General features: G+C 38.9%; 1 long non-coding RNA gene across 2 annotated transcripts in view; it reads right to left on the bottom strand.

The window, feature by feature from the left end:
- Nucleotides 1–16,319, bottom strand: part of LOC134547145 (uncharacterized) — a 56,453-nt gene extending 40,134 nt beyond the window's left edge. For both annotated transcript variants that reach the window (XR_010079390.1, XR_010079389.1), the window contains exons 1-4: nucleotides 16,187–16,319; nucleotides 13,187–13,314; nucleotides 1,211–1,625; nucleotides 581–711 (exon numbers count right to left, since the gene is read on the bottom strand). This is a non-coding gene — a long non-coding RNA (uncharacterized LOC134547145). The remainder of the gene's footprint in view (nucleotides 1–580; nucleotides 712–1,210; nucleotides 1,626–13,186; nucleotides 13,315–16,186) is intronic.
- Between the last annotated feature and the right edge of the window lie 11,488 nt (nucleotides 16,320–27,807).

Below are 27,807 nucleotides of genomic sequence, written 5' to 3'. Positions count from 1 at the left end.
ACTATTCTAGCTAAAAAAAATCTGCCTGCAGATTGTGTAGCATTTTTCCTCTGCTTTTCTACTTCATTATTTTCCATAATTTAATAAAATCCAATGTAACATAGCTTACTATAACGGTGCCTGCAGTAACAACCACTTAGTCCAGAGCAGAAAAAGGAAATCTGTTCCACTGAGGATTTCAGCATTTTGAGTTTTGTTTCCTTTAAAACTTTCTTGAAGAAGAGAACCCAGCTCTGAAACAGTGTGAGCACAGAAACCCTGAAGTCCTCTGCTCTAAAAGAGCTTGTTTTATGGAACGCCCTCAAATCATGCATCATGGAAGCCCGGAAACTGCTCCAGGTCTGCCTACTGAGGTCTTCTCACCAGAGAAAATCACTTCAACCAAAATCAGATGTTCCATATGGAGTGCTTGGTTTTAAATCTGAGAAAGCACTAAAAAAGCAAAATTGTAAAAACATGTCCCTACAGCACACGTGCAAATCCACACTGTTGATTACCTTTGTTACTCCAAGCAGAAAAGAGGCAATGCTGAACTAAACCGGATGGCCACGTATTCAGGGTCATCTGCTGCTGCTCTTACCTGGAAGCGCAGCGGTCTCCTCGTGAAACCAGTGAGTCCTGCAGAGACCGGGGGAACGAATGTGCTCCTGGGAGACTCCCCCTTCCCAAGAAAAACGCTTGGTTTGACAAACTGCTGGATGTGATCAGAATCTGAGAGAGAGGGGACATTTTTAACAACATTGCGCTGAACCAGTGTGGCAGAGTGTGGTCCCCAAAAGCACAGTTGCTTTCATTCCCATAATTTATTTTGATCTGTCTTTTTCAAAACCTTCCCTAATTAAGCTTAATTGCCATGCAGTCACACATTAGTGCAACATTCTGTCCACTTATGGACCACCCATTAAATCCTTCATAGCATTAATCCTGGAAAGTGATAGACCGCTTGTTTTGTTTTGTTTTCTAATCTTCATAAATTCCTATAATGCACAGCAATGGCTTTTTGGAACTGATACTTGACTGTGACTATCATGAAAAGATCTTTGTTTATGACAGAAAATCAGAGAGGTCAGAAGGGTGTTTATGTTTTTGGAAAAACAAGAATTTATGATGATTTGGAATCTAAGAACTCAGGCATGGAAATTCCCACCTCTTTGTTATACTTAACTCCTTCTTAGGACAGTTATGGGTTAGACCATAACAATTTGCATACCTTTAGCGTTTGTGAGTTATCCAGGCTCTCTTCCTCACTTAAGTCTTCTGTGAGTCTTCATCCCAAAAAGCAGCAGTCCCATGAATCATGCAGCCCAAGCAAACTATCTTTTTTAAAGATGGACAAAGGTCTGGAGGATGCCTCTAAATAGTTTGTAGGAGCTGAAACCTAACAGAATATTTTGAAATAGTAAAACAAAATAACAACACAGAATCACAGGGACGTCAGCCAAAATATTCTTGCAAGCAGCTGATTATTCTTTAGAATTGCAGCTTATCTGAGTGCAATAACTCCCATAAAGTAGAAGTCAAGAAGACTCTGGAACTTCTAGGATGCTGAAGCAAAAGCAGCAAAAACCAGGTACCTCAAAGGAGTTTTGGTTGGGCAGAAAAGTCACATGACTAGGACAACAAACCTAAAAGACAAGAAGGAATGTGTTAGAGAATAAAAATGTGTTAGTGTTAGAGAATAAAAATCAAAACTTCTGAAGCAAAGAGACACCACTATAACTTATAGCAGAGAGTATAACATGAGGGAATTTCAGCCTCACTGAAACTGGTGAGTGACTCAGGGAGTTGGAGATCACACTATATGACTAAACTTAATTTACCATTTGCAGTGACATGGTTTCTGGGCACTGGGGGACAGTGCCAGTATTTTTGCCACTGCTAGAAATACTTTTCTTCATCCAGAAATGACAAAAAGAAAGAGAAAGGGAAGAACCTTTAGGACCAAGTAAACATTTCTAAATTTTTGATAAATAATTTAGTCCTTTCCAAAGCTTTCATGCTTTGTAGGATGTATATATTGGAAAGGGAACAATGAAAAGAGAAATATCAAGAACTTTCTAACCAGCAAGGACTTGTTGCCCTTGTAACTTATTAGCTAAATTCGACCAACATACATACTACTGGAGATGCACATTTTGTGAGTAAAGTAGGACTCGTACATTATGCTTGTGAGACAAAAGTAAAACAGAGAACAGGAGATACATAAATTATTGTCTGTGAGTCCAGAGGCAAGTTCTAATGATGATTTAATATTTTACTGTCTGGGAAAATCATTCATTTCTGTCACACCTTTATGAATTTCAAAACTGAGCAAAAAATCCCCTCTACTTATACCTGAATAGATTTCTATAAAAATGAAAATATATAATTTTTATTGTTGAATAAAAGCTAGAAAATTTCAAGTGATGCAAAATTTCTTCAAAGTTTCTTTCTTAAAAGCCACACACACAAACCCTCATTGTTATCTAAATTGATACTATCTTTGTCCCTTATTTACTGCCCAGCCCTTGCATTCTTTCTGAGTGGCAACGGCACAAGGCAAACACTCACAGGCAAACTGAAGTGACAAGCAAGCAAGCAAAACAGAGGAAAGAAAATGAAAAGTGTGAACTTGCTCTGACAATTCTGCTGCGGGGTACTGAGGGTATCATAGCTGCATTGAATTAGTCCTACAATTAATTGGTCATCACAGGAAAAATCTGACAATTATTAAAGAGAACCACTCAACTTAGAAATGCTGGGATAAATTAACATGTTGCAATCCTATTGACACCACCAGCATCACTCTCAAGGAGATACTGGTGTTGTTCTTTTGTTCTGTGAGTAGGAGTAATTTGTTAAATTTCTAATTCTCTTCCAAATATTAACATGTCTAGATGACATAGATGTAGCAATCCTGGAGACTACCAAACAAGGGGAGCAGGCTGGTTTGATACAGGGCTTCTGCACTTCAGGTCCTCAGTGTCTGGGGTGCAGCTTAATCCAAGGGGCATAAGCAGCAGGGTTAGGATATGTGTGTTGTGGAATATGGTATCCTGGAACGTCTTTGTGGGTATTTACTGAGAGAAAACATGGTGCCACCTCAGTGATTGTTTCTACTTGCTTTCCAAAATAAGCAAAATATCCAATCTCTAAAAATACTGACAACTAAAAAGTACAGAGTTCCTTAGGGAAACGAGGTTTCAACATAATTGTGTCATATGAATGTTTGCCTGTCATCTGTTTGCTCTTTCCCCCCAGTTTTAGTTCCATTTTACAGAAGGGCAGAGGTCTCAGTGAGTCAAGTTCTGACAAGTCCCGTGCAAATTGGGGACAGCTGATGGCTGCACACACAGCAGTGCTGCCCTGGCCACGGACACAGTGCTCCCTGCCAGCCGCTGCAGGCACGAAGGACGGGCAGGGCTGATGATGGACGAGAGCTGGGAAGCAGATGGTGAGGCAGGACAGACAGAAATCCATAGGAAATGAGTCCTCTTCAGCTTGGCAGCCTGTGGGCCAACTTGTTACTGATTTATACAGTGTTTTTCCTCTCAGTTCTTGAGTTCTACTGAAAATTATTTTTCTCGCCAGTGATGCTTTCCAGGAACAGGCTGCAGTGCTTGCCTCAAAACTCCCGACAGTATCATTTATTTGCTGAACAAGGGGGCACAGCAAACTAGCTTTTTCTTATGTTTTGCTTTAACCTTGCTGATGCCTTTTCAGTGAACTATGAACCAAATCCCTCATTTCACTGCTTTAACAAGTATGTAGATACTGACATCTCCAATCCCACTTTCCCAGGTCAAGGTCATGTTTCATTAGAGACTAACTGAGCCTGCTGAACTCTATTTTCACATAAATGCTGGCCTCACTGATCTTAGTGGGAGAGCATGTGTGGGTTGGGGTCTTGGTACCCACCTGTGTATGTACATACTTTATTTGATTCAAAGATGTAGCTACCCTGATGGTTATAATTATGTCCAATAGAATGCAACAGTAAATACAGAGCCTGTTCCTATGGACTCAGTTTGAATGTGGCTAATCAAATGAAGTCAGTACTCCTGAGAGTAACAAAAATCCAGAGACACCAACAAATCATGATTAAAAGTGCAGGAAGCCTCATTAGGGAATGGTTGCAGCTTTACTATTTTGTTTTGCCTAATAAATATTTAATTTCTGCTACAGGCAGAAATAAGAATAAGTTGAGGCTTAAAGAAAGCATTTCTTCTAATGAAAGTATTTTGCTTGGTAATAGTACTACCACCCAGTGAATAACAAAACAACTGTGAACTCAGTTGATTTAAAGAAAATCCAGAACTACTCAGAAAACCAAATATATATTTAGGGCTCTAGGCAACAAACATCAGAGACACCCTAGGATAGAAACATACATTCATGATCATATACAGTGATACCATTTCATGGCTTGTCTGGATGAAATTAATTAATTAAGTTCAGATCACATTCGGTCCCTCTAATCTAAATACAGACAAACCTCAGAAATCTAGTTCAGACAAAAAGCAGCACCTTTTCACCTGGGAGGAAATAATTAATTCTCTCATCACTCAGCCAGTGAGTGCATGGGGTAGTTTGGATATCCCTGGTGCAGACATTAGGCAGGAGAAGGCTTCTCATCTCATACCCCTGCACCCTCCTCACCTGTGGTGGAAGCCCAGAGCTCACCTCTGCACTCTGCCACTGAAGGCACCTAGGTAAGGGAAAAATTACTGATATGATTCAATTAACTGTCAATGTTTCTCACAACATCTTTCAATTTATGCTGTGGCTGTGATGCAAATCTTTGATTTAGAGTAATGGTGCCTCATGTTCAGTAACTGACATCCTGCATTAAAACTAAAATTTGAGTTAGCTGCAACAGCAGAGAGAGGATTTCTGCCATTTCTTGTGTTCAAGCAGCCAGAGTTATACTCACTAAAGGCAAACCCTAGCTGATGCAGTTTCTGACACAACTGTAAGTCTATTTGTTTCCTCTGTGTTTCCTAAAAACCTGAGATCAATAAATAATTCCTATCTTTTAATAATAAGAAAAAAAAGTTGATGTGCTGTTGCAGTTTGGGAAAACATAAACTTTGGTGACCTACTTCTGATTCTGTTTCAGAATTGCTGTAATGGTTTGCCTGCTGTCCTCATTTGTAATGGTTTGTAACACTGCCCAGGAAAAATCGAGTGCAGCAGTACTTTTTCATGACAAAAATTCCACACAAGTAACAGTCGGGAATATTAGAACCAGCCTGTATGCACATGCCCTTAGACTACAAATTTCAAAAACAAAAATAATAAAAAAACACCCCAATAACTCTCTCTTGACCTTAATAAGCTGAGGAGTGTCACCAGTCTAGAAGTGTATAACTTTCATATCTAAATATATATGTATCTCTGTATAAATATTCATCTGAAGAATTTCATCTGCCTCGAGAATGTAAAAAAAAAAGAAAATTTGAACAGCAGTTTTTGGCCTTTAGGTAGACTTCAACAGTTAAAAATAGCCCAGAATCCAGAACACCAGCACAAGAACAAGAGCCATTCTTTGTGCTGAAGCCATTGCCCAACTTGCCAGCACTAATCCCGAGCTGTGCTCCTTGCCGTGCTCTAAGTGCGGCAAAGGGCAGCCGGAGCCGCAGCAGCTCAGCTCTGAGCTGGAGCAGAGCCGGGCTGTGCCAGGGGCTGCCCGGCCGGACCTCGCTTCCCGGGCAGCTCCGGGGAGAGCTGGCAGAGAGCTGGGACAGAGCTCGGCTGCGCTTTGTGCGCCCGGGCACAGCCGAGGGCAGCGCTGCCCCGGCCGCTCCTGCAGGCAAAGCTCAGCAGTGGCTGTGTGACCGCACTCAGGGGAAAGCCAGACTTCCAGAAACAGCGGGCTCTGTTTTGGGAAGGGACAGACCCTCCGGACCTACAGAGCACTGTGGGAACAGCTCTGGCGCTTTTCTTCCCACTGAGCAGGCCTGTTCCCCCAAACACTTACATGAACTCTGTATAAATAAGGTTATAAAGCTACTAATGTTCTTTAACGATGAAGAGATAATACTGGCCATGAAACCTGAGCGGCTTTTTCTTGTCTCCTGCACATATGAAAGATGGCATTAAAAGAGATTAGTTTAAACCACTTGCAATTTCCTTTATGCAATAAAAGATTTTCTTTGCTTGGAATTTTCCTATTTATGGTGTGTATTTGGACTCAGTATAGCATAATACTTTCTTCAGTATTCCTGCTTTTAATGATGCTCGCAGCATTTGAGCCATTCATCAAATTTGACAACTGAAACAGCTAGGAGTTAATGGGAGCATGAGCAGTTTGACAAACACAGTCTATTTGACAAGGCTGGGGTCAGGACTAAAAGAACTGCTCTTGGTTAAATAAATAGAAAAGCAACAAAGTAAAGCAAAATCTCTGCAGCCATTTATCAACTTTAAAAGCCTTTTGTTATAAGAAACACTAAGTGAAGCTGCACACAGAGATGGGAATTAAAAGGGGTTGGAAGAATTCATCTGGCTTCTTTTTTAGGTGAAATTAAAAAGCTCAGTTAAAACCGAGGGATTATGTCCATAAAACTGACACACAGCTCTATAACACCTAAACCTACACTTTAGAGGTGCCTGCTTCTGAACTGACTTACTATGTTAAAGAGCCCAGGCTTTTCCTAGATAACAGATTGACTCAGGTGGCACTGAAAGAAGAAGAGTATCACAAGAGACGACTTTGTTGACATCTACAGAGCAGGAGAGCTCTGTATAGGCACGTTCAAGAGCACAGCTGAGACTCCATCCATCCACTGCAGCTTCCATAACAAATTTACCTGATAGCAACCTGTGCAAGGGGCCTTCCAGAGAGTCTGCAAAGTAACAGAGCTTTGACTTTAGACACAATATCGCCTGTAGGAAATTCCTGGATGTCAAGTGACTCCTGGAAGCTAATAATTAGTGCAGCTACCAACTTCCTGGCTTTGCTTGGTTCATGGACTTTTTAAATTTTTTTTTTCTTTTTTTACTTGCGGGGATTGTTTTGGGCTCATCTGGTTTTTCCTCTGTCCAAGACCCTGGAGGTTCTAGGAAAGATAGAAGTACTGAATTTATATACATATATATATTTAATGACATGCACATTGGCAAGCAAATTCAAATCCTTACTGTTCTGGGTTTGGTCTTCCATTCTATATATCAAAGATAGTCTCCAGGCATTATAATGTTGACTTCAATGACAATTGGACTGACTGTGATTCAGCTTTCCTGCTCTTTAAATTTGAGAGTGATATTATTCCCATGAACAGATAAGACAATACAAATTTAAGCACTGAGAAATTCTTGCATATTATAGCTGTGCAGAATATTTTCTGATCATTTGCCTACCATTACTTTATGTAATCATTTCTATCATTGTCCAAAAACCAACAGTACTATTATGGAATTTCCATCAGAAGTAAGTAATCCAGCAAAATTCAGTATGCTTTACTAATTCTAAAAGTTTCAGGAAAGGTCTTTATGGCTTTGGGGCCAGACTTGTTACCAGATGAAAAAAATTCCTTTTCTTCAGAGACTTCTCCACCTTTTCTATTGCTTCCATGCTTTTATGAGTATTGGCACTTGAGAGATAATAAATAAGAAAGGTATGTATTGAGGCACAAAGACAGCAGAGTAACTATGAACAGTTATAAAATTTACAGATTAATTTTGTGCATCTTGTTTCTCTAATAACTTTTCATTTTTTCTTTCATAAAGCAATTTGTACATCAAAATAATATACTTAACAACTCCTATTGCTGCCGGAAAATAATGAAAGACTTCTTTTCCTGGAAGTGATTGATTATCGTTTGGATAAATGAAATAATTTTCCCTCTTCTCATTATGCTTTGAGCAAAACACGCATTACAGGAGTACTGTGCAGCAATTTGGAGCTAGAAAATGTATTCCCTCTATTCTGTCAAACACAGTTTAATTCCTCTTTTAACTCTGCCTCTTTTCCAAACCTCCTTTTCAAGACTACATGAATATAACCTAATTTTGACAGAGCATTCTGGACTCTGGGCAGCTCTGACTCTTGAGGTCTTTTCCATCTGGAATGGGTTTTTCATTTACTTAATACCAGAGCTTTCTGGTCTGTTTGGTTTAGTTGTTTTGCAATATACAAGCTACAGTCGTCTTATAAAATAATTTATAGCACTCATTTGGCCTCCTTTTTGGAACTTTCTATTTGGGAAAGAAAATCAAAAAATAATCAAAGAAAGTTCAATCCTACTTTTTCTTTTAATATGAATGTTTTTACCCAAAATACTGGAGTGGGTGTCTGAAGATTGCACTCTCCTTTCCAATGCCAACAACACAAATGTCTTTTCTAATGGAAATAATCATTACTTTGTGTCCTGGCTACATTGTATTTGGGGGTTTTTCTACGTTGAAAACCATAAAAATATGATAAAAAAAGTTCAGTGTGACAAAAATTAAGTGATAAGATTGTATCTAATCTTTAATAAAGTGGGATACTGGAATGGAGCACAAGAATAGTAACCCTAATTCTAAGATGAAATTTCATGGGTTCATGTAGAATATATAGAAATTGCATTATTAACATATTTTTTACTCATGGAATAACATAATGGTGATGTCTGGATTCAAAGATTCAACAGATCTTTTACAGTCTCATATCTCTTGTAAATGCTTTATGGATGGAACTATTTCTCATTGCTATAGAAAGAAAATACCATTTCACAAAGGCGGGTTTGTTATGTACTTGAATATTGGTGACCTTTTTTTGTTTTTGTGATCTGCCATCAGGATTGTGGCAAACTGCTTAAGGAAATCAACCCCATTCATGTTTCCCCCCTCTTTTCTTAACCAAATGGAGTTGGTACTGAGAGATTTTCACTGCAACAATAAAAGCCTTCTCTTTAGACTAGTCCCAGGGAAGTGGAAGCTGAGTGGATCAAGAATCTACTTTCACTTTACAGTATTACTGCAAGCAAATAATAATAATAATGAAAATAATATTAGCAAAGCCATCTTTAGAGATGGTGGTGGTTCTCCATAACTTTCTCTGTATGGGAAAGATCCCTGAATAAAAAGCAGACTGCACGAGACACGAATAAAGGACAGAGCAGTTTAGGAGAGTCTTGCTCTTACTAACCCTGGGGTAAGACTGTCAGACCCTTAATTTGTGCCCCAATCAAGAACTAAGAAAATGTTACGAGATATGAAATATGAAGTGCATCTTGCTGGTTCTCAGGAAGCACTATTCCAATTTTTGTTGTATTTTACTTTAAGAATAGTAATTCAGGACACATCAAACACACAGTTTGCTACCTCTATAATTTAGTGCATTAGTAGAAAATACTACTTTTGTGCCAGATCAGGTTATGCTGAGTAATAAATCTTTTTTTTAAGCTATGTGTCTATAAGCACACTTTTTCAGTGAGAGAAACCATAAAGTAAATTTCCTGCACTGTTACTGATCTCCTAACAACTACTCAAACTGCTACATTAGAAGCTTTTACAGTCCCTGCTGCACAGGCCACAGAGCTATGTTCACGTCAGGCACCTATCCTGTCAATCTTGCTACTATTTATTATTATTAAAGTCCCAGCAATGTGCTAGATCTTGTCACACTGCCAACAATGGCAGCCCTTCCTCACATATAAGAAACCTTCTGAGTTTCAATTTTACTAAAATTTCCAAGTCACACAGAGCAGATAATAATAGACACACCACCACTTTAATGACACCATTTTTACATTTTGGGTAAACGTTTTTAAACTTGGGGTGCGAAAGCCAAGTGAGGATATAAAAAGACACAATTTAATGGAGGAAAAAAGAGCAAACCCTTTGTTTCTGGATTTTATTTTGCCTTTTTTTTTTTGTTTATTTGTTTTTTTCCTTTGGGTTTTTGGGTATTATTTCCTGCAGGACAGGCCACAGAGAAGGATTTTGTTCAATAGGAACAGAATAATATCCACTGCTTGTTATTGCTCCTCACTGTCTCTAGGCTTCATGGATGGACTGAGTCTTCAAATGGGATGTGAATATGTTACATATAAGTGAGAGGGACTGCATACATATGGTTTCTCTGAAATTGTCACAGAAATGAAATTCTTCTGAGTAGGGAAGGATATATGATTACAGATACCTTGAAAGCTGCAAGCAAATGAGTAGAAAGCTTTCCTGATCAAATTTTCAGCCCAGTTTACCTGGTTTCTATGGCAAGTCATACTACGATCTCTTCTTTCTCATCAAAACATGATTGGATGGGGCTATCATTATTTGACTCAGCTAAGTATTGACAATATTTCAGTATTGTCCACAGAAAATTATACTATTATTAAAGATTTAAATGATGGGATGACATTTAAAGTGCAGTGACTCTGCTGTTTTTATGACAGCGGGCAGAGAGAGTTTTTTATCAGAATTGCTACATAGTCACAAGAAATTGTTTGCTTTAACCTCAAAATATTTTGTAGCTAGACATTTTCAGTTAGATGTCTATAATTTTATAACTTAATTACAGTTGCCTTCTTAGAATAAGAAACATTTATTAAATGAGTTAGACATTGATCTAGATTCATTTAATGTAAAAATTTACATAGAAATTAGTGATTTGAGATGGTAATCACTTCCCCCTTCTTAATCTATTCTGTTGGGTCAATTAATGCGGCCATTAGAGACTATTTGACCTTTAGGCCAGCTCTGAGAAAGACCAGAGCAAAACCAGGCTGCAGTAAAAGACATTCTGCAAGGATGCTGGCACTTGGGTCATGTGTTAGAGCTCTGAAACATTTCTTAATTTCTTTAGCTATGTTTTCATTGACTGTTTAGGTGGTCACAGTGTTACAGTGTTGCCAAGAGAGCTTTTGGATCAGCTTAATATAAGAATTAATTATATTAATTCTTTCAGAAGTAATTGAAAAGACTTAAAGAGTCAAAATATCAACTGAAGGCATTCTATCCTGAATTCACTAGCTAAACCAACAGACAGGACACCGTTCATCCACCTTAGCAAACAGTTTTTATTTATGTGCCAAAATTGTCACTGCTGGTTAACCCACTGAAGTGTTTGGCTGGAAGAAAACTGTTACAACTGGAATCTCCAGAGTCAGTCATAAAACACATGTTCCAGAGAGACTTAAAAACAGTATCTTTAAGTAAAGACCCATAAAAGCTTCCTTTTCCTTGTACCCAAGCCTTCCCAGCCAGAGAAAACTGTGCTTACTGTATTTCTACTGATACTTCCATTTTTAAAATTCAGTTCTCAGCCTTCACAGCTGCTGTCTTTAGGAAGAGTAGGGAACTGAATCCTTTTGTGCATTAAAGACAAAAAAAACAGGACAAAGATTTTACCAAACACTGCATCTTCTTTGAGCGTTAGATGGAAGTGTGACTGCATTTTGCCTATAGCTGCAAACACAGCCAAGAAATCTTATATTGAGTTCAATGGAACCTTTTCCTTCTTTTTACACACCAGGGCACTGCTGATGTTCAAACTACTGTCACTGTTCTTTTGTGCTGCCTAGCAGTCCCCAGAGGTTTTGGCTACTATTGCCTAAATCAGACTCATTTGAGAGGAATTAATTCAAACACCAATAAACTGAGCAAACACTGAAGGAAGCTGAGGAAGCTTTAGAAAAAACTAGGAAAACAAAAGAAAAAAACTGCTGAAAATTTATTCCCTAGTTCTGTTAATAAAATAGAGCTCATTCTTCTGATTATTTTTCTTACAAGGGAGAGGAGTGGATGGAAGGAGAAAGTGACTCTAATCCAGAGGAATATCCTAGTGAACACCTCCAAAGCATCTGGCTATTAGTATTAATAAGGATATTCTTCACAGAATGACACAGATGTAAGTCTTGGGGCCTGCTGCACCAGAAACTCTGTCTTTAACTTCATCCAATTAAAATAGTGACATTTTACCTACAACCCAACTCTGGTTTTGTGTAAAGGACTTTGTGTACAAGCTGCAAAGAAAGGAGGAAATTAAGTAGTGATATTGTCAACAGAAGCACAGTACACTTCAAATGAACAACAAATGCAAAATCAATCTTAAATATTTGCCCCTTCAATAAGAAATTCAAAAATGAATCTGTATTTATAAAGAAATTAGCTACAATCCAAATGTACATGTGTATTAATATGAGAGAGACTTTATGTATCATGCACACAGGCTATAAAAATATTCTACAAATCATTTGCAATCGAGCCCTCAATGTCCTGCCACATATGAAAGTTAGATCAGTATTAACTCAATGGTCAAAACTGTTCTGGGAGAGCAAAAATCAGTTTTTCTTATAACATTTATCTGCCTTGGTCATGTAAGATCTCCCCAGTACTAGACCTGAAAGAAATACTAGTCCAAGAATGTTTTATGCCAAACCTTAAACCACTAGTACAAAAGAGTGTAATTTATCAGATCCAAAGGAAAACACTATCTGACAGTGCTACAAAAGTACTACTATTCATTACATATCTAAAGGCTACTGATCAATAGAGAGCACTATGCTCAATAGGTTCAAGCTTAACTGATTTTCATGGCTTCTGGAGTGCTTTTATGACTAACAAGGCATGATCCACATAGTGCTTTGTCACCGATTTGCAAATAATCTAATAAAGCGACAGTAATAAATCACAAGTATCATTAATAAACCACCATCAAACAAAGCAGAACACTGAAAACAAAGTGGAAAATGCACAGATAATTGTTCAACTACTTTGGGGTGTAAACAGGCTAAACACACAGTACTATTTAAGAACTGTGAGTTCAGTTCATAGTAAACATATACATGTGAGCTGTTAGAGATTTGCAGTTGGTAAATACTGCTTCTATGTTTCTTCAGAACAGGTTCGTACAGAAAAAAAAAAGAAGAGAAAAGGAAAAAAAGAGAAGAGATGAGAGAAAACAGAAAACAAACTGAGTAAACCAGTGCTTGGAATACAAGAATATAATTAGCTTGATGATGCTTGTATGTTGTTAAAATAACATTTTATGCCTGTTTACTTTATAATTTTGTACCTCATAAATACCTACAGTAGCTAAAACTGTCAGTGGTGCCACTTCAAAGGGCAGTGGCCCTCGGAACAAGATCTTTGAGGTTTGGCCTAGCCACAGTGTGGTTAAAGTTATGACAATGTTTCTTTAAATCTAAAACCTAGCTGGCATAAATCCATGAAAAGCACACATACCTTGAAATGCAAAATTCAGGATTCATTTACTTACCCTTCAGGTGTGGATTTAATGAAAGCTGGGCATTTAACATGGTAACAAGCTTCCACAGACTTCATAGAAAAATCCAGCTCCAAGATACATACAGCAGAAGCAGAGCAGTTATTTTGACTCCATCATCTCTACAAAAAATAAATTAAAAAATCGTACAAATAGCAAATATTTACTCAAGGTGGAATCCTAGAAACACAAACTTGCAGCTGCCACACAAGTTGTGGTTGGGGTCAACTCCAGACCCTGACAGCACTTTCTTCAATAGTGAATAGAAAGTCAAATTACTTAACTTTGGACCATTTTGAATTAAAAACTAAATTTCTTTTTCTTTTCTTTTTAGTTCCCAAATTTAGCAAAGAAGTGGTACAATTACAAGGAGAAGTCAGCTTCCCTGGAGTTTCTGCCTTGACCAAAATTTTCTGTAAATACCACAAGAAAGCTTTTTGCCTACGTTATTTTCAATTCAGTATTTTAAGGCTTTCCTTCTTCTGATAAAAGGATCATCTGAATTCTTGAACATCAATGTGAATCAAATGCCAATTAAAATCTTTAGGTGCTTTTCAACCACTTCTCTGGTGATCCTTGAGCAAATAAATGTTTGTGTTGGTGGCTTGAGGTAAAATACATGATTAGAGCCAATACTAAAACCATCTTTCCTCTCAACCTCAGAAACAAACTTTGATTCAACACTAACAGCCATGGAAAAGAAATAAATTAGGTGGTGGCTAATAGCAGAGTGAATAAGGGTTTTCTCTCTGAAGACCAGAGGACTAGACCTTGGTTTATGACAGCAAAGGGGACAGGTATTACAGATGGTTATTGCAAACTCCCAGACTCCAAGGTAAACCATTCCCTTTTCATCTATTTCAGAAAAATACACATCCTAAATAAATACTTCTCTTATAGTTCTTCTCTTTTAAGGTGGTAAGGAAAACTGGAGAGGCAGAACCGAGGAGGAGCTGAGAGTGGTAAGGAAAGCACTGAGCTGGCGGCAGGAGAGAGGGAGGTGAGATCCCAGCAACCCCTTTTGGCACCTTGGGACGCCCAGCTCTGCTCTGTAGCAGCCTGAAGCAGCAACTGACGTCCCCAGCAGCTACCACACCCCAGTGTTCACATCTGGGAATTTTAAATGGGTATTTGTGGAGTTCTCTTTAGGATACCAACACATTGAGGCAGCAGTGGGAGAGGGGCTTACGCCTCCCAGGAAAATGCTGTGGTATATGGGCCCCCAGCAGCACTTCCCACAGCCATGAACTGGACCTCAGTATCTCTGAGTGCATTTAAGGAAGGCTAACCACTTTTGTCAAATTTATTGTTGCTTCTAGATACTTTGAATTTTACCAAAAGAAATTATTGGTCAAAATTCTTGAGAGAGAATTTATTGATAGGAAAAGAAGAAAGAAAACTCATTAAAAAAATGGAAAGAAAGAAAAGAAAAGAAAAAAAGGATGTCCTAAGGAACTTAGTGTTAAAACAAACCTGAAGTTTAAAGTCAGTGTCACCATCACACCTCTTATCGGCATGTGTCTTTGTTATTTTTTATTCAGAGGTCACTGCTCACTTTATATGTGACTTTAGCTTTTGGGCAGCTGAACTACAGACAGATGCACATGGAAACATGGAAATGGGTATTTATAAAACTGCTAAAATGTCTAAAAACATTTAGGGTAGAGATAGGTTGCCTGCTGACATTGGACCTGCATGTACTTCCTACACAATCATTTGTTTTGAAAGAGTGTCCTTCTTTAGTTTAGTTATTCACTTAAATCATGGAATTACTGTTTTTTTTAATGTTTATTCTTATATCTGTAAATGAGTGAAGAGCCCCAAAACCTTAGGTCTTTCCTTCTCAGGATGAAACCCTTGGCAAATACTTTTGATTGCAGTTACAGTCATCTCTCCTTTTTCCTACTTTCTAACAATTGTCCCTCTCCCTTCAATAGAAGTTTAAAAGAGACGATGTCTTTGTGCTTCCCGCTCCAAGACAACCCTTCCCAACATCTACCAGCCAGGCCTAGAGTATAAAAAGAAACTAGCTTGTTCCTCCTGTGCAGAAGACAACACGGGAAGCAGAGCTAACTTAAGCAACCCCGTCTCCTTTCTCTGCCTGAGTTTCAGCACGGGGCTTTGCTGTTTGGGCCCCGCGTTCCTGCTCACAGCACCCCGCATGCCCCGAGCGGCGGTGGCGGTGCTGCGGCCGCCCGGGGAGGAGGCCCGGGCCCAGGGACGCGCTGCTGCTGCAGCACCGCGCCCTTGCCCTCTCTGATCCCTCGCCGCAGGGCCCGCCGTGCTGCCAGCTCTGCCCGGGGTGACGCTCGCCCTTCCGAGGCCCACACGAGGCTCCCGGTGCTGTGCGACCCCGCGGCTCTGGCAGCAGGGCGGCGATGCCCCTCGGAGACGCGGCGGGCGGCTGAGGCCCGACCCTGCCGCGCCGACACCGCAGCGCCCGGCGGTGCTCTGCCTCCAGCTTCGCCGGCGAGGAGCGGGATCTGAGGGGAGCTACGGGGAGCATCGCTGGACCCACGCTCCTGTGGCTGTGCGGGAAATTAATTCCCACATATGCGCTGCAGATGGGCCACAGCCCCTTCTCCAGGCTGCAGCCTGCAAATAAACTTAGTAGCTGCTGGGGAGGGGAACCAGCAGAGCCTCATGTGCTTTAATGGGTTCTGTGTTTCTGCATATGGGAGCATTCCCTCTCCTCCCCTCTCTAACCCATACAAAGCCTTCTGTAAAGTCCCATAAACAAAGCTGTGGATATAATTTTGAATGAGAAACTTGCCACCAGGGAAAACGGTGGTCAGGAAAACACAACATACCTTTTTCTCCAAGAGGGTGTTTTGGTGTGTTTTCATAGATTAAAACCAGATTTGGCTGGTTTGAGCAAACAGGCAAACTTCTGACCTTTTTTCACATAATAAACCATCCCTCTCCTCCTAGCTCTGGTACCTGACCTGTCCTAAAATAGCCAAGTGGGGCATGGAGCCTGGGAGGGAAGCCCACCTCATCGCCAGGTGCGGATGTTTGTCACCACAGCACGGACGTGTCCATCTCCGAGCCCTCGTGCCCTGGTCTCCAGCCAATAAAGCAGTCCAGTGTGTGATGAGCTTTGTGTTCTCAGGAACTGGTCCTCAACAAGACCTGAAATCAGACATCTGCAGGAATGCTTCTCTGGATCAGCCCCACAGTGTTCAGTACTCGCTGGTCTGAGATGCCAGTGTGCACCAGAGAGGGTTGTGGCTGAGAGACAAGGGAACTTTCAAAGCAAAGCAAGGTTTTACAGCTCCACATGGAGTTCAAAGTTAGGGTAATCTGCATGATTCCCTTTAGTTCAGCCAAGAAAAATAAAGTTGAAGAAAACTTCATATTTCCAAACCTGCACCCAAATGCAATCTGGTGCCCTTTTTGTTAGTTAAATGAATGTAATGAGATAAATATGATGACTTCTTTTCAGAGGCTTCTGTGCTCAGCAACCTTTGAACTTGGAGTTAAATAGATAATACAAAAAATGAGGTATCTGAGTTATTTGAAAAGTTATTTTTAGACAAAGTGGCTGCCCTGCAGCAGGGGCTCTAACACAATGAGAACAGCCAGGTATGTCTACGCAGATGTGGGCAGGTAGGGGGAGAAGACAGGTCTGGGGTGTTTGCACTGCCAGCCCTTCTGTGAGAGACCACTTTTTTCTCCTTAATGCATTCAGTTCTTGGCAACAGAGTGTACATGGGTAGATTTTGGGCGATGTGTGCCTGGTTCCTAAGCAGACCACACTTCAGTTCCTTATTTAAGAGAGTAGACAAATTCAAAAGCATCATCTCTCTACTGTTCTAGATTAATGTAACAAGCTTAACTTCAACTTCTTTCTTTTTTTTTTTTTCAAGATGTAAATGTAGCAAAGAGGTTACTGATGGAAATGTTGAAAGAGAAGAAGAGTAGTAAAGACAGGATTCATTTGTTGTCTAGATTTTCTCAGAAAAATCACTGTAAATTTGAGGTATTTAATCAAGCATCAGTAATAGTCTCCCTGATGATTATGAGATTGCTGGAAAAATCACATCATTGCCCACATTAATTCTGGGTATTTTCTCTTTAAGCATTAAATTAAGAAGACAAAAAATTTATTTGATTTCTCTCAGTGGTTTATAAAATAAAAGTAGAACAAAATTGAATATCTGACTTTTTGTTTGCTATTTTGGAAAAGTTGAGACAAAAGAACAGGAAAGATTGAAACAAACAAAAAAAGCCTCTTAAATTAAACAAACACAGATAAAAGCAACAAGAAAAACAAAACATGTTAAGGTACTAGAGAATCTAGGGCCAGGAAGTCATCTCTGACCACAAATTTTTTGTTTGTTTGTTTTTTCCTCTTTTCCTAATTTTCAAACACATTTGGGTTTTCTAAGTATGTAGGCCAGTGTCTGTGAGGATGCCAGTGAAACAAACAGGACTGAGGAACAGGCTATTTTGAAGCCATGACTACTCAGCTGTTTTCTGTTTGCTTTGGCTGTCAGAGCTGTGGTAGGTGTTTCCCATTTCTAGTCTTCACACCTTTGTTATGTTTGAGTTGCATGTCAGAAATATTTCAGATGCTGTGGATGGAGACTTCCTCTTGGCCCAAGCAAGATGTTCCAGTGTCCTATGGATTTCCCTTGTGCTGATCAGGAGACTTCACCTACCATTACAAGGGCTTACCTTTGTGGTACTGGTGTTGGTGCTTCCACTGGCTGCTGTAGTCTTGTAAGCCTTCAAAATTTGAAAAAAAAAAATTTAAAAAATAAAACTGTAAGACTCTCGAACTTGATGGATGACAAAACCAGATCTTTTCTTTTAAACCCATAAAAACTAACCTTCTTCTGGCCACTGCCCCTTGGAAGTCAAAGGTAACTAATGCCCAGCAAAACCTGTCCAGGATTTGTTCGGCCCCACTCCAGGGCAAGGGTGTTACTGTTACACATTTCAGCACCAAATTTGCTCACCAGCTCATGCTCATTAAAGAGCTTGCAATTCATATTTTAAAATAATAGTTATTAAAGCTGCCTACAGAAAACACCTTGAAGCAGTGACCACAGCAATGCTTGACTTCTGCCGTGAAAATATGAGCTTTAAAATGGAGGGAAGAGACTCCATTTTCCAGTGGCTTCCCACATTGGATAGCTTGCTGTCTGGTTCACATTGTCACACCTTGTCACCACAGCGATGGGTCTCCCCAGCAAAGCCAGAGTATTAGGATTGTTTGTAGCCCTCTGCAGCCCTACAAAGCAGCCCAACAACCCTAGCTGGCCTTTTTATTTTCTGTAAAATACACCACAGTAAGGGTAAACACTGCAAATAATAAGTGCTGGAAGCAGAGGTTAGAATTCTGAACAATTTAGGGATGTCGGTGCCCACACTGTGCCTGCCATGCTTGATGGGCACCTCCTCAGAAAGGGCTGCTGCCAGTATCTACATTTCACTTTCAAACACACATTACATATTTTAAACATTCTCTTCTGGCCCTCATTATGCTCGTCCTTGGCTAAAAATTTTGAAGAGTGTTCAAAAAATTAGAGGAAAAAGGCATTGCCCCTCTAAATCTCCATGCTGTAGCCCTAACTGGCCTGACTGCCCTGCATTAACTTCCTCTGATAAAAGGTAGCAACACGTGTTAATGAAATACAATCCTCTTTTTCCCTTCCCTTATTTTCCTGTTTCATATCTAGCTTTCCTTCCATCTCCTGTTATTATTTTTTACAGTCTTATTTTCACCTTAATTTCTACCTGTGATAATTTTTCCATCCCTTTCTCTTTGTTACTAACTTTTCTCACAATCTTCTTTGTATTGCTACTACATTTTACCTGTATATCAACTATTTCACCATGCCCTCCTTTCATTTTACCTTTCTACCATTCCTTTTTTTTCTATCTCTGACTTTTTAAATGGCCCTATCTCTTTCCCATTTTACTATTTTCCATTTCTGTTTTCAGTAATGTATTTTAGAAAATGATATTTTGCTCAACTTCTTCATTTTTTCTCTGTGGCAAACTAGGTTAAATTCCTGCTCTCTTCCTGGAGGAAAAAAAAATAGACAGTGGAAAGTTAGAGGAAAGATGAAGAATGGAGATGACATGTCAATGAAAAATACTAGGTTAGCTCACTAGTCCTGTAGATATTGTCTAACATAGCTTTTTGCAAAAGCCGTCTTTCCAACATAACAATTCTTGTGTTTATTTTTGAGCCAGTCAGCAGCTATTTCTTAAATTATCCTGAAAACACCTTATAATTCATACAGATATAACAATGTTGTTTTCTCTGGGGTGTTTCCTGCCAATTCAGCTATAACTGAATACTGACTTTGGAAGCATCGTTTGTAGCACACAGTGTCTACAGTGGAAGTTTAGGACACTGATAACTCTTAAGCACACTTTATAGGAATTATGAACTACCTTAGCTATGATTTATAGCTATTTTCCTTCCTAAACAGAACAGTAAATTGTTTCTGTGACTGCTACAAACTCCAGAATACAACAGGAGGCATAGAATCACTACTGCACCCTTGATACCTCTCTTGGCTCTGTGTCATTCTCTTCACTGGAATTTCACAGATACTTGTGCTTTGAGCAGGGATGGGTAACCATCAAGTGTTTTAACTCAGGGTAGCATCAGCACTGCAAAATCAAGAAGGCATTTCCCTGCAGTCTGCTTTCTTGAAAGACTAATTCAAGAAGCAGTAGTTCATATGGACTCTCGACCCTCTGGGGTACTTCTAAGCCTGTCTCCTTGTGCAACCTGTCCTTTTCTTCCCCACCTCCTGGCAGCAACATTTCACCTGGGTTTCACTAGGGGAGCATATTAAATGTAACCATGGAAATTCAATAGCTTTCAACTGCAACTCAAAGCAGAGACCACCAAGGGCAGTTTTGTCTGGTTTAGCGGAGCTGGCTTGTAAAATCACAGCCATTTCCCAAACCAGCTGTTAAACACAGAGACAGTAAATTCTGATCTGCACTACAGTGCCTTCCTTAGTGAGTGCTGTGCCCGCCACGAAAAATGGCACCGCTGCCTTCTCCCCTTGTTTAAAGACAGTAAGCATCAAACCCCACATGAACACGTTTTTCCTTCTGGGGGAAAAGAGGAACTGCCTTTCTGGGTCCCTGTTCCTGACCCGCATCCATGTCTTCTAGCCCCACACTTGAAAACAGTGGATAGCTCTTGGGCAGCAACGCTCCCAACCAAAATGGTTTAAAGCTGCTATGAGGGTCTGGAGACAAGAAATTTTTGAAATTGGCTGTCTGCTTGTTAGTCACAAGCAGCAGCAATATATTCTTAGGGTTTAATCAGCTTCCACTGAACTCTCAACTTTGACATTAACTTGCCTGAGATCAGAAGTTAATGTCACTTTATAAATAAATAATAATTTAATTCCCTCTTCCTTCTCCTCTTCACCACAACAAACATCCAAATCAGAGTACTGGTAAACTGCAATTAAAAATGCAGTTGCAGTACAAATTCATATACACTTTGGGAAATACAAAACTTTTACTGCAATAATTTCTGAAGTGTGGAGCAGAATAAAGCAACTATCAGTTCTTCCATATGCAGGTTCAGGCAGGTTAGGAATGTCATTGGGAAGTTTTCCACAGGAACTCATAGCACTAGATTTTAGAGCAGACTTGCTTTTATAAGTTGATAGACATTGTCTTCTAATTTTTACCCTCTGATGTGTGTTAACAGCCAATAAATGAAATAGAAATATTTCCAATTAGTTTTCTTTTTAATCTACTTATCTCCTACTTATCTCTTTACTACTATGAAGTAAGTTCACATCAAATGTGGTGCAGAGGCACAGCAACATAAAAAAGCATTGCCAAGCATAACAGGCTGCCTTTCAAGGTGCATTTTCCTTTAGTAACTTTTCTGCAGCCAAGAATAAAATTAAAAGAATGGGAGAAAGACAAGGAGGGGGAATTAACACATTTGACTCAAATATAAGCAACCCACAAAATGTGTTACTAATCAGGCAGATTCCCATCATCCTACTTATCATCTTGGGCCACACTGCATGTGGTTTCTCCCCAGATGTGCAGGATATTGAGGAAGACATTCTAGGACTACACACAACAGTCTTTGAGGACATACAAGTGGGACCTATGAATCCCCCTGGCACAGGCTGTAACTCTCAGCACGCTGCATTTCACACAATTAAATTGCAGTACTCACTGATACTGATTCAGAGAAGAGTTAGACAACGTGGAGATGATAGATCTGTTACTGGGTATCACCCAAAATGGCCAAGATACATTCATTTCAGAATCTCCCTCAAATGTTGACACAATCTGGAAAGAAGCTCCAGGGAGGAAATACTGGTTATATGTGATCTGGTCTGAAATTTTTCCCAAAGTACCATGCAACAGCAGCAAGAGAACATGAGGCCAGATGTGCTGTTGGACAGACATAGCTCTAAGTAGAAGAAATCAATTAGTCTTTTGTTTGTTTATTGTCTCCCTTAATGCCATTGCTCTGGTGTGGAAAAGATTTTCCTGTCAGTAAGGGGTTATCAGTTCTTTATCAGTTGGCTATCAAAGGTTATCATGCTTGAGCCAGAACCTTTGATGAAGGCAAGAGAGCTTTACCAGAAGAGCATCTGAAACAATAGTGGGTTGGATATATGTGGGTTGGACTCTGTTTATTTATTTATTTAATTTATATTTTTAGATGCAGAGGCCAATGACTTTCTTTTAAAACTTCCTACATACCTTTCCACCCAAATTTAAAGAAATAAAGTGACTGGACAGCACTCATTTCAAATTCCCAACACTGAAAGGACTGAAAGCCTTTGCAGAAGCTCTTAAAAGTTTATGTTGTTCCCCATTATAAATGCTAATACTACCTGATTGGCTTGTTAATGCAGCTAACTCACCAGCAACATTCACATTAATTTTCACCTTTTACTGTGTAACGGTAGTGCTATTTATTAGCCAGACAGACCATTTTTAGTAATGTTATAGGAACAGAGTGTGCATTACACAACAGAACTAGGTTACACCTGCAGCTGACCATTTCTATATTTATGGCTGTCTGACATCTGTAATGAATGGCAAATGGAAAATATTTGTTTTTTACTTTGGCTCAGTCATTTTTTTTTTCATGTTTTAAAAATAAAAGTGAAGTGAAATACCTGGCTTTAATTAGGGATTTTAAATATCTTCAAGTCTCTTGCCAAGATGCCCTGGAGAAACAGAACACATCCTTAGGGCAGTGGACAGGAAAGAAATCGTTAGCCAACCTCAACCATCACTGGAAAAACTTGACTGAAAAAGCACAGATTACATTACAGTTCAATTTGTAATCACATCCAGCCCCTTTCACTACAAGTCTCAAGTATTAAGTCCCCTCATTGTATGGGTATAACTGTGAGATGAGGAATTTACCATGCATTTCTAATAGAAGATCAAATGTTTCACAAGTTTTATGACAAACTGTTGGGTCTCAGTGAAGTTAGGTAGTTCCTGATGTAATGTTTCATCTCACACTTATCATCTAATTATTACTGTTAACATGCAGAATCTATTTTTTTCTCCTCTCTGCCTCAATCATGCAACCATTTCAGTTACAATAAAAAGAAATCCTTCACAAAGCAAATAAAATTCAGGCTACAACTGTCCATAGTGCCAAATTCTTATCACTAAGAGATTTGAGAATTTCTGTTTAATTGCAGTATTTATGTAGCTGGTCACTGAAAGACCTGACTCAAGAGATATAGGAATTTCAACAGTATTATTAAAAATAGGATTTTAAAGGATAGGATTTAAAAATAATTTAAAAGAAGTAAAGGAATGTAAAAAAAAAATTAAAGAATAGGATTGAAAAGTAAAAAAAACCCCAACCAGCTGCAATTACCTACAGTACACTCAAAGATAAAGGAAATACATATTGAGATACACTTTTTTGGAGCATTCAATGATCAGAGCCAAAATAGCCAGTTGTCAGAAATCTGGAAAGATGGACAGTAGGTAGTCTGAGAATAATGAACAATGGTCATGATCCTCTGTCTTGAAACTAGATCTTTTTGTTTTATCTTAAAGAATCCTTGATCAGGTAAAACAAAATGATTCTCATATTTAAGGAATAATCATATTGACTCAATTTGCATGAAGTTATTTTCTTATTTGTAGACAGGGACTTTGTATCAAAATCTGACTTGTAGGCTCTCTAGTGGTCTTTAGAAGGGTAAAATCTGTAAAAACAGCCACAGTGAACATTGATTTCATGAGGAGATGTACACAAGCTTTCTCCTAAAGAGCTTTGTTCTTCCTGTTGCACTATCTTTGGTCAACTGCAAGTAAAGCATTTCAGGGAGGCCAGAAGGAGATTTCTCCACTGTGCTGGAGAGAACCCAAAACACTTAAATTAAATGGAATTCACACCCACTCTCCAGCATCAGCTTTTAAAAGAAATCTTTCAAATGTTCATGATCAGTTTCACTATTTGAAATTACCAAGATTTATTCTTCCTAGAGGCAAAACTAGGGGGATTTCCCATTCCCACATTCTTCTGCTGTTCAGTAAAGAGCCTTGTAATCTACTGTCAAGGTATATATCACTCTCTGTATAGAAGCTGATACTACAGAGTTAGTAGGTGAATGCAGCCATCAGAGTCTTTCAATCCCATAGAGATTTGGAAATATGTGAAATGAAATGAAATCTACCAAAAAAATGAGATTAATTGCTCTTCAAAGTTAGGAAATTTTGCTCTTTGTATTAATGAAAGACATCAACTGACAATGGCTTGGCTTGATTTTAATTTCAGCTGTTCATAACCTGCATTTTTAATGACTGTTTTAGAGTGTACTATCATCTGAAGGATTTTACTGTTATTCTAATGCATGGGAGAAACATCACTTTCCAACAACTTCCTTTTCAAAACATCACATACATGTTTCCCTTTCATGTGTCTGCAGCATGGAATGGGGATTTGATAGACAAGGTACTAGCAAGGGTAATCATAACTTAATGAATGGAAACTCTGCCTTCATTTCACCCTGACAGGGTTGGTAGTAGGTGTGGTTCTTTTGTTACTTCTTTTTGTTGTTGTTGTTGTTGTTGCGGGTGCAATTAAATTGGTGCCAAATTACCTGAAATAATTTGTGGTTATTAAGGTTATTAAATAAACCACTCTCTGGTGTGGAAAATGCATTGTTCCCTGGCATTCCAAAGGCTTCCTTTTTTTTTTTTTTTTCCACAAGAGATTGCAGCAACTGATCTCTGACAATACAATGTTGCCTCTTGGGTGGTGGAAGAAAAGACTAAGCCATGTCACAGAACTTCACATATGATCTACAGCTGGCATGTCACATTATAACCAAAGAAAAACCATCTCATGACTTACGAAACCTCTTAAGGAGGCATCACCTGCAAGGTTAACTACAGTGGTTGACAAAAGAGACATGATGCAAAGAATTACTATATTTCCTTGACAGTGAATGAAGCAAAAGAACTATGTTAGCTCAGCCTGATTCTCCATTGGGTATTTATTTATATTTACCTTATTTCTGGGACTAGACTGCTGAATTTTCTAATAGCTATTTCTTGTTTTAGTGTAATATGAACCTTTGCAACTTCACTATCTTTGCAATCAGATGTTTGACCGATTGGTTTTTGTAACACTGGGAGAGCTCATTTGTCCACAAATATGTGTTTTTACAAATGCAGAGCTGAACTGATGTTTTTCTCACAAAAGTGCCTTTTTTGGTCTTTCAGTGCACAAGGATTCTATAACAGTAATTCATCATTTGCGTGTGGCAGTGCCTATGGTTCCTACTGCTTGTCCTTTTGAGGTTATTTAGCTATCAGATTTCTTATTCCTGGGTGTTTCACCACCTCCAATGGATGCAGCTGCAGGAATTCTATACTCATCACTTCAGTGAGGGCAAACTGAAGGTGTGTCTACATCAGCCAGTCATCCTATATATCAGTACTCACGTCTTCTCCCTTTTGTGTTGGTCTGAGCCATGAGGAACTCAACCAACATCAAATGCCACGAAGCCAACACAAAACTGACATACACGAGAGAAGAAACAAAAGCCTGTGTTACACTGTGGTGGTTCTAGGGCATCTCCATTAGCATCAACTATTTGAATTGGGTTTGCATTAGTGCAAAAGAGAATTTAGAAAAAATGCTTCGCTCTAATTCATTTCACTGCTTGACAAAATGAACTGGAAAATCCCAGCTAGTCTGTCAGGTTTTTTTACATTTCCCATAGAAAGTATCCATTTTAACACAATCAATACCTTTTCTAGACACTTGTCAATCTGTTTGGGCAAACAACATTTACACAGTCAGCAAATTAAGAGGTAAAAGAAGCTAATCAGGACCTCTCCAGGTATTTTCTTTTCACAATGTACAATGCTTAATTTCCTACCAGGAAATTATAGCGTCTACTGAGATTTCAAGATCTGATTAGTTTCATAGGCTCAGGTTTTTTAAAAACCTGTAATTTAAAGTAGAGGTATAAACATTACAGCCACCCTATGCCTGAAATCTGGAGAAGCCTGCTTACTGCAGCCCCTTGGGGAAGAATGGGACCCTCTAGATTTTTGCAGATAAGGTATGAATAACATTCTCATAAAGCACAAAGATTGCCAGATATACACATTTAAAATAATTATGGTAATTAAATAGAGTTGCAAGCAGCTATAACTCCAGGCAACACCAGTTAAATGTAAAGAGAAAACATCTTCTGCATATGTTTGTGATTTATGTAATTACATGCTTCTACAAGCTACACACCATTCACTGGCAAACAGCCATCTCTTCTTTCATTACAGTTTAGCCACAGTAAGTAACATACTTCATCTGTTTGAAAAGCTCCACTTCATAATGCCACCGAGGATGTATACAACAACACTGGGGAGTGAATGTGAAAAAATTAAATGCCATTTGGCTCTGCGTGTGTGTGTGTATGTGTTAAAAATAGCTTCTCTGGGCCTGTTTCTGACGTACATCATGTATGACTCCATTTCAGACAACTAAATTACACCTTATGTCAGTGAGAAATGAGTAAAATCCAAGGTGTGTTTCATGTATGAGATTATGTGTTTGCTCTTGAGAGTGACTGCTTTTCTCAATGTAGTAATTTTTGAAAATTAAACTGTACTGGGCCATTCTGAGGCAAGTCCTTACCAAATCCAGTGACTGGAGAGCAAATGAAAACATCACCCGAACAAAAATGGATTTAAAACTCAAGAAGCCTCCACAGCGCACAGGCTTCCCTCTGCCAACAGAAGCCCATACAAGGGATTTCCGTCATGGTTCAGAGATCCAGCCTCTGGACTACCCTCACACACTCACTAGAAACTTTTAGCCAAGCTTCAGTTAACATTCTCAAGGCATTAAAAAGGAGTATGAGTAAGAAAAAGTGGATTTTTTTTTTCACATTTCATCAGACTTTCAGATCTTTAGATCTTTTAGTACTCAGTATCAAACTAGAGTCCATCGGGTTACCTGCCAAGTGCGTATTTATTCAGAATAAAAGGCATCTGACTCTTCTTTGTAAGACACAACTGATTTTGCCATTCTCTATAAAGCCTACTTTATTTGTTCACGTGAAAGAGATACACTAACTACAAGACACTGTCCTAGTACAACAATGGGTGTGTAAATGGGAGGAAATACGCTTGGTCAGTAGAAATGAAATGGTGTGCCTGTAAAATTGCATGCAATTTATTATAATTACATTATGCTTCTGCAGTTGATTTTCCATTTAGGTGTGCAATTTTGGCTTGAACTATTTCACATTTTAAGTCACATATAATCCCAAAGTTGCCATTAAGGAAAATATTTCTAGGTATGGTCTGCTGCCGATGAAATACTGCCTAAGTACATAGCTAAGAGAGGAATGATACCCTATACATGATATTTACAGTATACATAATCTAGATTACAGTGTGATATCTGAGATCAAGTTGAAAATTCATTTCTGCTGAACTTGAAAATATATGTCATAAATATTTGTCCTTTCCTCAACATTTCATTTCAATGCCAATACACTGTTACTCATAGCGTACTTTCTGGCTCTTCACTGCATCTCTAAAGGATTCCAGATTAAGATTTAAGATTTTTTGGTTTTTTCATTCTCTTGCCCCTGCTTTTCTCTGAAAACTCTGTTCTGTTCTCCCCACTAAACTGCAAAATATATATGTTAGAGTCAATCTGCATCTTTGGCCCATGCAGAAAATTATTATTTTTTTCCTAAAAGCTCTGTATATTTTATTTAGAAAGCTGACACAACCTTTTTTTTTTTTTTTTTTTTTTTTTTTTTTTTTTTTTTTTTTTCCCACTCTTTTCAAAAGAGAATAACATGAAAAATTCCCCACACAGTTGTCAGTAGTCTCCAGATTAAGATAGTTGAGTTGCCTGTGACAGGAAGAACCAAAACTCAGCTCTTGTCCCAGTTCACCCTGACCTGAGACCTGAATCTGAATCTTGCACATTTGGGGACTGACTAGAATTTACTCGTTACCATGAGAAGAAAAAAACAAAACACAACAAAGCAAGGAAAAACCCCCAACACACAAGGCAAACCCACCATTAGTTAAGGTATTTTCTTTATATATGTTCCTGTGCCTTCTAAATAATTCCCAAATCTGGA

The sequence above is a fragment of the Prinia subflava genome, chromosome 2, assembly GCF_021018805.1.
Source record: "Prinia subflava isolate CZ2003 ecotype Zambia chromosome 2, Cam_Psub_1.2, whole genome shotgun sequence".
In the NCBI taxonomy this organism is placed as follows: Eukaryota; Metazoa; Chordata; class Aves; order Passeriformes; family Cisticolidae; genus Prinia; species Prinia subflava.
Note: the sequence above shows the minus strand (reverse complement) of the source record. Positions and strands in the feature narration are given on the sequence as shown.